General features: G+C 39.6%; 1 protein-coding gene across 9 annotated transcripts in view; it reads right to left on the bottom strand.

Annotated features, from left to right (window-relative positions):
- The window catches only part of LOC122540743 (kelch-like protein 29), a 389,851-nt gene that overhangs the window by 162,313 nt on the left and 217,489 nt on the right, over positions 1 to 10,049 (bottom strand). The window contains exon 1 of one of the 9 annotated variants that reach the window (XM_043676976.1): positions 4,605 to 4,757. The exons of the other annotated variants lie outside the window; for them this stretch is intronic. The gene's annotated coding sequence lies outside the window, so the exon portion shown is untranslated. Of the gene's footprint in view, positions 1 to 4,604; positions 4,758 to 10,049 lie in introns of those variants that run through there. 9 annotated transcript variants of the gene reach the window in all.

The raw sequence follows: 10,049 nt of genomic DNA, 5'->3' as shown, positions 1-10,049 counted from the left end.
TTGGGGCAGAGGGATTGGAGGGCTGCGCGTTGTGAGGGTGAGAGGTTGGAGTGGGGGAGGGGGGTCGACAGGTTGAGGCGGTTAATGTCCCGGCGGCAGTTGGAAATGAAGAGGTCGAGGGCAGGTAATAGGCCAGCGCGGGGTGTCCAGGTGGATACAGTGTGTTGGATGTGGGCGAAGGGGTCCTCGGAAGGTGGGCGGGAGTCCTGATTGTGAAAGTAAGCTCGGAGGCGGAGGCGACGGAAGAAGTGTTCGATGTCCCGGCCTGTATTAAATTCATTGATGCGTGGACGGAGGGGGATGAAGGTGAGTCCTTTGCTGAGGACTGATTGTTCGTCCTCAGTGAGTGGGAGGTCTGGAGGGATGGTGAAAATTCAGCAGGGCTGGGAGCTGGGATCCGGTGTGGGTGTGGAGCTGGGAGTGGGGGCGGAGCCAGTACCTGGAGTGGGTGTGATGTTCAAAGCATCAGATGAATATATATTGCAATATATCATGAGAAACTAGTTTACAGTATTGCATAATCTATAGCTCATTCAAGATGCAGATTATGCGTTATTCAATCTTGTTACTCCTCCTTACATGTGCAAAGAAAATGTCCTGCCAAATTCAAGAATATGAGATACACTCCACATTCTTCAAAATAAAATGTGCATTACCATCACATATGTTCCATGATTTGCAGGAATAATTTGACATCTTGCCTGAATTATGCGCGTTTCCTAATGTGAAGTGCCTCAGGCTTTTCTTGGAATATCACTCATACCACATTGGTTTCATTCAAGGACCATCTTGCCAGATGAGAAAATCAATAAAAGTAATGCAGCTGTCTTAAGTGTTCCATAGGAGTTTAAAATAGTGTGGTTTCAGCTGCCTTATATCATCGGAAAATAATGCATCCTCTCCAAAACAGAACGAGCCATCTTTTTGTCTAACTAAAATGTCACATATTGATGAGCTGTGTCTCTCCAGAAAGACCCTATCTTTTATTTCGTGGCAATATCAATCCCTTGCTATGCTGCATACTTATAAATGCACCTTCCGCTTATAACTTCTATCAAATAGGAGATAGGCAAATCAAAATTCTATTTAATACCATTGTGCTAAATTGAAACAACTGACAAACATGCCTGTTTAAAATAATAATTGATATAAGTAATGGAAATTGCAGCAAAGTTATCACTTTCAACTTTGTGCATTGTTATAATAGCTTTCAAAAATTGAACATAGCAATTAGATTTTACTATAAAGTCCATTCATTGAGCCTCATTATTGCAGTTCTCATCCATAACTTGTATGGGCCATATTTTGTATCTCTCCGACACTAACCTATGTCTGACTCACTCCCTTAGAAATTTGTCCATTTCCTCAATAAATTATTCAATTGATTTGCCACTAATCAGCTGTCAATGGTATCAATGGAAAATTGCAGAAAACAAGACTTTAGTTTGTACACATGAAACAAAATTGTAAGAGTTATTTTGAAACAAAAACTGCTGAAATCTCTACAATAAAATGTTTTTGGCATATATAATTGGCTCATATTATTGATCCTTACAAACCATTGGACTAATATAATCGATCCATTCAGATATGTCATATGTCAAAATAGTTTTCACAAAGTCAGCAATGACACTTCCATATCAAAAACACAATGAAATAAAGATAAACAACATGTGATGCTAAATTATAATGATTAATTTAGCAACAACGACTTGAGAGTCCAAACATTGAGTTGAAGTAAATGTGAATGGATTGTTTGAGCACAGGGATAACTTTTAAAATTGAGTAGTAATCTTGCGTACAAGATGTAGTGGGAACTTGACAGGGTGGATACTGAAACAATCACAAAATGATGGAGCTGTTAGAGTGTAGAAGGAGACCATTTATGCACTATGTCTACACTGGCTCTTAGTGCTAAACTCCAGCATAAATAGAAATAACTATTTAATAACTTCCTGAATGTCTCAATTGAACCTGTCTTCACCACATAGCTAGGCAGTGTATTCCAGGCTCTAACTACTTGTGTATGACAAGATTTTTTTCTTATCTTGCATTTATTTGTTCTGCTTTAAAATGTGTCCTCTGGTACTCAATTTTTTTTGAATGGAAACAGTTTATTCTGCCTAGACTTTACATGGTTTAGAATACTTCCATCAAATATCTCCTCAGCTGTCTCTGTTCCAAGAAAATTCCCAATACAGTCAGTTCTTCTTTAACGTAATGGTTACATTCTTGTGCAACCTTGCGTGATAGAAAAATTGTGCTTAAAGTGTTGGCACTGTAACTGCATTAGAGCCAACATGTTTTAAAAGTTTGCGCTGTGTGCTTCATCAATTGCATTACAGCAAACCTGTGTTGATGAGACACGCATCCTAACAGAATGGAATCGAAGAGTGTAGTGCGGGAAAAGCACAACCGATCAGGCAGCATCCTAGGAGCAGGACAGTCAACGTTTTAGGCATAAGCTCTTCATCGTCCTTTATCATGAATCAATTCCTGATGAAGGGCTTATGTCTGAAACATTGACTATCCTGCTCCTTGAATGCTGCCTGACCAGCTGTGTTTTTCCAGCACTACACTGTTTGGCCCTGATCTCCAGCATCTGCAGTCCTCACCGTCTCCCATTAAAACAGAGCAACCTGTTTTTCCAGGATCAAGATTAGTGTGGTGCTGGGAAAGCACAGCAGGTCAGGCAGCATCTGAGGAGCAGGAGAATCGACGTATCAGGCAGTAGCCCTTCATCAGGAAGGGCTGATTCCTGATGAAGAGCTCCTGCCCGAAACGTCAATTTTCCTGCTCCTCGGATGCTGCCTGACCTGCTGTGCTTCTCCAGCACCACACTAATCTTGACTCTGATCTCCAGCATCTGCATTCCTCACTTTCACCAACCTGTTTCTCGATTCTATCCTGGTAACTAAGGTTTCACATCCCTAGAATAATTTATGCAAATCTCTTCTGCACTGTCTCTATTGCAGTTACATCCTTCTGATAACACAATTCCCAGAACCATACAGAATACTCCAGTTGAGATCTAAACAGTGTCTTACATATATTCAGTGTAGCCTCTCTGCTCTTGTCCTCTGTGGTTCTATTAATGAAGCCTGGAATACCGTAGGTTTTATTTTGTTAAAGAGCTATATCCATCCGTTCTCCCACCTTCCATGACTTATGCATACATACAACTGGCTCTCTCTAACCCTGCATACCCTTGATTTTTGGGAAACTGAATTAAAAGTTAACTGAAAGTTAAGGACAATGCCAAGAATACCCATGAAATACTTGTGGTTTTTCTTTGTTCGAGCAAACAAATATGGAGCAAATAAATAAGGGTAACCTGCTTTGTGGTTTGAAGTAGAAATGGCTGACGAATACAGTGTTTGCTCAATCATGCTTTCAGTCTGCTGTTGGAGTAAACATCTTAAACATGAAATCATGATGTGTTATCCTTTCAGTTATGAACTGGAAGTTTGAATTTCTTTTCAAAAGTTATACGCTTCTACAGGGATTGCAATACCGTATCCCTACAGTAAATAATTGATTTTCTGACAGGCAGAGGAAATTATTGCATTCAGCTCAAGGTCCTATCACTACAATCATCTGTTCTGAACACTGTCCTCTGGCAGGATTGCTGTCTTCGATTTGACCTTAAACCCCTCACACACAGAATACATTCCAATTCTGGAAGCAAACATGACTGGAAATATTATTTTCACTATTCAGTGTTTGCAATAATTTAAGAAATTTTGGATCTTGATATATTTAGTATTTGGAAGGACTAATAAAGAGAATGGTCGAGGAAGACAGGGAGAGAGAGGAAGATGGATTTGTGCACTGAGATATTGGGAAAGATATAGCAAGCGCCAAAGATAGTTGCAAATAGATAGATAGAGGTAAACTGACAAAACAAAAGTTGCAAAGATAGGTGCATGGATATTTAAAGTTCTTCCCAAAGTATGACTGGACAGCAAGAAATGTGGCTAAGTTGTGACGTTTACCCCAATCTTGTAAATCATAAACTGTTTTATCAGTGGCACTGATGAAAATGGCAGCATAACACAGCCTGCAGTGTATTGTGAAGATTACTAAATATCTCGGGAGGCTGAAAGGGAGAGGATCCCTGCACATGGCTTGTTAGTTTTATCATTTACAAAGCAAGGGGATGGAGTAGCCAATAACGTACACCCAATGCCCATATACAAATTTCTGACAGTCGGAGAAAATGATGGCATGGATTTTGGGGTGGTAGCAGTGGCAAGAACTATCAGTATTTCCCGTCATTACTATACTGACAGCAATTTTTTGGAGTCTGCACATGTTGAGGATAATGCAGAAACCAAGCAGTTACTACCGGGCCTTCTATGCTACTCCAGAGACTCCCTAGAATGCATCCCTGCCAGGCATCCCTAGAATGCAGTCAATGGAAATACCGTACATACTCGAGTAAAAGTCAATCTCGTAAAAGTTGGCCAAAAAATCTAGAACTTTCCATATATCTCATGTAAAAATCGACCCTAGTTCTTCACATAATTCACACCGACGTTAGGCTTTGGATTTCTTAAGTTCATTATTGAGCGAGCACTACAATTAGTATAATTAGTATTCACTTTTCATACAACCATCCCACTCCGGTCTGGGACTCCGATCTGCCTGCTGTCCCACTCCGGTCCGGAACTCCGGTCTGCCTGCCGTCCCACTCCGGTCTGGGACTCCGGTCTGCTGGCTGTCCCACTCCGGTCCGGGACTCCGGTCTGCCTGCCGTCCCACTCTGGTCCGGAACTCCGGTCTAGCCCTCAGCTGCACCGATGATGTCATTGCTGCTCCAAATTAAGTTTTTTTTAAAAAGGAGAGAATAACAAGAAAAGGCGGACGGAATAATTACAAACTCATTTTTGTTTCTATTTTCTTTATCCGGTAATTACTATAAGCCATTGTGCCTTTTTCTTTATATTCATTTAGAGAACAATTGGGCTTCTAATGATACAGTATGAATTTTGACAGTCATGAATTTCAGCTACTTAAAAGTAGTATCCATGTAACAGTCAACCCATAAATTTAACTTTAAAACGTAGTCTAAAAAATTTGACTTGTACACGAGTATATATGGTCATCAGATTTCAAAAGAGAAAATCTTACTTGATAAACTTTGTTGAAATGCTTTTCAGGTGAAAACAGAGGCAGTGGTGAATCAGTTAGCTAAATAGCTGGCAGGTGATTCAGGCTAATGTCAACAGTGTGGGTTTGACTCCCTTTCTAGCTGAAAAATGTGTTGCTGGAAAAGCACAGCAGGTCATGCAGCATCTAAGGAACAGGAGAATCGACATTTCGGGCATAAGCCCTTCTGCAGGAACCGGCTTATGCCCGAAACGTCGATTCTCCTGCTCCTTGGATGCTGCCTGACCTGCTGCGCTTTTCCAGCAACACATTTTCCAGCTCTGACCTCCAGCATCTGCAGCCCTCACTTTCTCCTTTCTGGCTGAAGTCAGGACAGAACCTTTGGACCCGAGTCTGGAAGGGAATCATCACCCACTAAAACTGCCAAGAAAGCAGCTTAGTTAAAACCCAAGCAGGCAACAAGCCAAGGATCATTCTTCAGGCAGAACAGAAGACAGTGTTAAGAGAATGGTAAGATGGCAGATGTATTATATATGGATTTTCAAAAGCCACTCAATGAAGCATCTCATAACGAACTAATGAATAAAAGTCAGATAATGTAGAGTTCGGGGACAAGTGGCAAACTAACATTATTTGGTTTCATGACCAAAAGCATAAATTGAGAGTAAAGGATTCAGGGTACCAAAACAAGGAATCCAGGGCTGTTCAGAAATGTTATTAATGAAAGTGAAATCACCATTACTAAATTTGTGGATGATACAAAATACTGAGGAGGATTGCAACAAATAATAAAAGGATGTCAATAAACTTACAGAATGAGCAAGTGAAATTCAACAGAGATGAATGTGGAGTAGTACGTTTTGGCAGAAAAAAATAAAGCTTTTTTTTGTTTTATTCGTTTGTGCAGTGTGATGATCTGTTGCACATCCCTAACTGGCCCAGAGAAGGAGGTGGTGCCTTCTTGAACCACTACAGTCCATCTGGTGTGAACACAGCCTCAATCCAGGGAGTTCCAGGATTTGGACTCCAGGACAGTGAAGAAACGGTGATAGAGTTTCATGTCAGGATAACGTGCGAATTGGAATGGGACTTCCAGGTGGTGGTGCTACTACATATCTATTACCCACATTCTTCTCGGTGGTAGAAGTCTTAGGTTCGGAAGGCATTGTTGAAGTAGTCTTGCTGAGTTGCTGTAGTGAATCCTGTAGATGGCACACACTGCTGCAAGCAAATTAATATTTAAAGTCCCAACCAACCAAACATGATGGTATCAAGCTTTGAGCTTTTTGGAGACGCCGATACCCAGCAAGTTGTGTGCATTTCATCACACTCCTGTATTGTATCTTGCAGATAGTGGACAAGCTTTGGGGAGTCAGGGGAAAGCGAGGACTGTAGATGCTGGATATCAGAGTCGAAAACTGTGGCCATGGAAAGGCACAGCAGGTCAGTTTTGGGCATAAGCCCTTCATCAGCAATGATAGTGGTGGGGTTGGGGGTAGCGGAAGGGACTGACTTACTTACTGCAAACTTTCTGACCTACTTTTGTTGCCACAATATTTACTTGGCTGATGCAGTTGAGATCCTGGTCAATGATGGCCCTCAAGATGATTATGGGGATTTAGTGCTGGCAATGGCATTGAATGTCAAGGGGAAATGGTTAGATTTTCTTGTGTTGGAGATGGTCAAAGCCTGGTAATTGTGTAGTATAAATATCACTTGCTAGACTGCAAATTTCAGACAGCAGATGGTGGAGTAATGTTTTAAAACAAATGGGAGAGAAAAGAAATCAATTTCCACTTTCCTGAACTGCATTATAAAATAAGACATCCCTTTTCTAGGATCTGCTATAGTCTCTTTGGGGAAGCATTCTCTTTGGTAAAGTAACTGACAGCTGTTGACTTACATCAGTCCAATTGATCATAATTGATTTCTTCCTCTTTCATACCTGCAAGGGCAGGCTTACCGTCCCTCAGTCATATCTTTAATCCAAAGTACATTATCCCATGGGGAATGATTGTCCATTTAAAACACAAAGGACAAACTAAAGAATTATTTTACAAGTAAACCCCACATTTATTACTGCTACACGAGCTAAAGTTTATGCAGGTCAGTTACTTTTAACCAACCTTTTATTTTCTTGGATTCTCAGATAAAGGAACGGCATTTTCTATTTCCACCCCTCAAATATCGTCAACTTTAAGGGCATTTAAATGGTCACTGGATAAATATATGGATGATAATGGAATACCCCTGTAGGTTAGATGGGCTTCAAATTGGTTTCACAGGTCGGCACAACATCGAGGGTCGAAGGGCCTGTACTGCTCTATGTTCTATGACAAGTCCAACTGTATTCAAACACCCATTTGAAAAAAGATTGGCATAGCAACTGTAATTAAAACGGAACTAATTTCATGTCTTTTGGATCATCAGGACTGGAAACTTGCATATGTATTTTTCAGTGTGTAATCTCCAAAATGTTTCTCTTGATCTGAAAACATTTTCAATTGTAATGTGATTCCCCACATTATCTCTAGTACATCAGAACTAATGTCGGGTCTTACCTGAATACATCACCAATTCAGCTGTCCAATCAAGCTTCTTAACTGCTTGCTTTTGATTTAGAGACAAGCCATCTTTCTATGACAACTTATCATGATGTTTCAGAACACAAGTAATATGTTCTAGATTAAAAGTTTTGACCTGTGGTTGCTCATGACATGTTCTGTTTGGTGTCTAAGTCTACACATTTAAAGGCTGCTGAAACTTGCCTTCCAATCTTGAATTCCACTTTAATCTTACAACAAATTCCTCCAATTCCACCAAATCTTCTACAGAAAATCATTAATACACATCAAAAGGTACCAGAGTGTTTCATTTTGCAATAATAGTAGAGCATTGCTGAATCTGCTCACTTCCTGCAATACCAACCTAACTGCTAAATGCATCATCTTTAATGCATCATTCAATTTAGAAATAGATTCGTTTAATTTCCATAAAATTTCCACAATATTCATCAGCCGCAACACCTGCACCTTTGGTAGGATTTTAAATCTTATACAATTTTCTCATCCCGTTTACCAATGGAGCTTTAGGATTATTTGGTTCTCTCAGATTTATATCAAGCGACGTGATTATTACTTCACTATTTTGATTAGAAATGTCAGGTTTTGTTTAGTCAATGCAATAATTGTCCTTGTAAACTGCAAACCACAGACTTTCAAAAATAATGGATGTTTTACGTCAGTTCCAGTGTGCCTTTTTCGTGGATGACTTGCTCAGCAGCAAGGATATCACATGGGAAATACATCAGTATGAGCAAATAGATCACTCCAGTTATGAGATCAACACTTCTTTTCAGTGATGCCAATGTGATATTATCCCCGAATTTAAGTCTAGAAGAATTTTCCTACTCCCTGACCATATTTTGATAGAGTGAATCTTACCAATTTAATCAGTTTTATTATGCTCCTGGTTGTCACCACTGTCTAACATGGATCAATTGAATTAATTCATAATTTATAAGTTAATGCAAATTTTTATCATTATCTTCAAACTCTGAATTCAAAGACTCTGCCAATCTGTTTTGGGGCAGTACAAAACATATTATCTTGAGTCACACCTGAAGTATCAGATATCCTAAATTAATCTAGTCCCATTTGTCTGCATTTGGTCTATATTCCTCTGAACCCTTCCTATTCATCTACCCAACCAGATTCCTTTTAACTGTTGTAATTATACCAGTCTCCAACACTTCCTCTGGCAGCTCATTCCATACACACACCACCCTCTGCACGAAAAAGTTGCCTCTTGGGTTCCTTTGAAATCTTTCATTTTAATCATTCATCTCACTATTTTCTAGACATTCATTAAGGTTCATTTATCAATTGTTGCTACTCCAAATCCATCACCTGTTGTGGTTTCTTGGTCTACTAAAGGTACTTTCATCATCCTCCTCCCTTTCTTGCTTGCTCTTCTGTTAGCTGTGCTCATATCTGAATGATCTTGGAAAAACCTGTGATCATGGAGTCCACTATCCTTCCTCAAATCTCAGAATTTGCATTGTTAAGTCTTTCGGAAATGACTGTTTCCCAGGATATGTTTTGTTTCAAACAAGTACCAGAGGTATGATCCAAAAGCCAAGCCTTTTACTCTGAGAACTGAACACCACTTAAGAACAGGAGCCTGTTCATATAATAGACGTGGCAACCTGCTGAATTTAAGCATATTAGTGAGCAGAGGAAAAGAAACTAACAAGGATGTCCCCTGGTAATGAGCACAATCCAGTAGTTTAAATGCAAGCGCTGAAAAGGGAATTTTTAAGTTAGATTTCTGCAGGTAGTCTGTTAAAGTCCATGATAAATTCCTCTCTGGAGTGACAGTCAAACTTTCAAATCTACCAAAATCTGACCATGCCTTGCTTGCATCTAATAAAGCATCTTTTGTTTCAGTTTCATTTATGACACTTAATAAAAGCTCCAAACCTTCTTCAGTGTCCAACCTGCAAACACATTATTTCTGATTTTCTTCTTCTGAGGAAGTGGTGATGGTAAAACCACATCTTTTTCTCTTTGGTAAAGATGCAACCTGTGCCTACATCTCCACTCTACTTCCCCAGCATTCATTAGGGAACCTCAATGGACAATCACAACTTGAACTTGATTTCAGCAATTCTTCACAAAATTTGCTCAGTTTACAATCTACCGTCTGAAAATAAATCTTAGTTTCCAATTTTCACTTATAGGCAATGATCTTCTGTTACCAGGTCAAACCTCTAATGTTGAGGTAGGAAACCAGACACTAATATAATTAATTAATACATACATACAAGATTTACTCATAGAAGACAACATTGCAAAAACCTGACATCTTCTGAATCAACACCCAGTATCCCAGACATCTCCCTTTAAAAATGGTCAAGATGATAAATCAATGCTGTC

The sequence above is a fragment of the Chiloscyllium plagiosum genome, chromosome 3, assembly GCF_004010195.1.
Source record: "Chiloscyllium plagiosum isolate BGI_BamShark_2017 chromosome 3, ASM401019v2, whole genome shotgun sequence".
NCBI lineage: Eukaryota > Metazoa > Chordata > Chondrichthyes > Orectolobiformes > Hemiscylliidae > Chiloscyllium > Chiloscyllium plagiosum.
This window is presented reverse-complemented; position numbering and strand designations above follow the sequence as displayed.